The 307-nt window shown below is 50.2% G+C and overlaps 1 protein-coding gene across 1 annotated transcript in view; it reads right to left on the bottom strand.

The window, feature by feature from the left end:
• The window catches only part of akt2l (v-akt murine thymoma viral oncogene homolog 2, like), a 27,471-nt gene that overhangs the window by 5,308 nt on the left and 21,856 nt on the right, over positions 1-307 (bottom strand). The gene's annotated exons all lie outside the window — the stretch shown is intronic.

Raw genomic sequence — 307 nt, 5'->3', positions numbered from 1 at the left:
CGATCTCACACTCATGCACGCCCTCACACACACACACACACACACACACACACTAACTCAGACAGACACACTCAGACACACACTCACGCACGCACTCACACACACACACACACTCACTCACTCTCACACTCACACAGACACACTCACAGACACACACTCACGCACGCACTCACACACAGACACTCACGCACACACAAACACACTAGGTGTCACACACGATTGTCATGCGCATTTTGTTAGTAAAGCCGGTTCTGCAATCAGCAGTAAATCTCCACCACGTGCTTTCAGATGGAGCAGCATTTACTAC

Source organism: Sinocyclocheilus grahami, unplaced genomic scaffold (assembly GCF_001515645.1).
Source record: "Sinocyclocheilus grahami isolate Dianchi unplaced genomic scaffold, SAMN03320097.WGS_v1.1 scaffold1007.1, whole genome shotgun sequence".
Classification (NCBI taxonomy): domain Eukaryota; kingdom Metazoa; phylum Chordata; class Actinopteri; order Cypriniformes; family Cyprinidae; genus Sinocyclocheilus; species Sinocyclocheilus grahami.
Note: the sequence above shows the minus strand (reverse complement) of the source record. Positions and strands in the feature narration are given on the sequence as shown.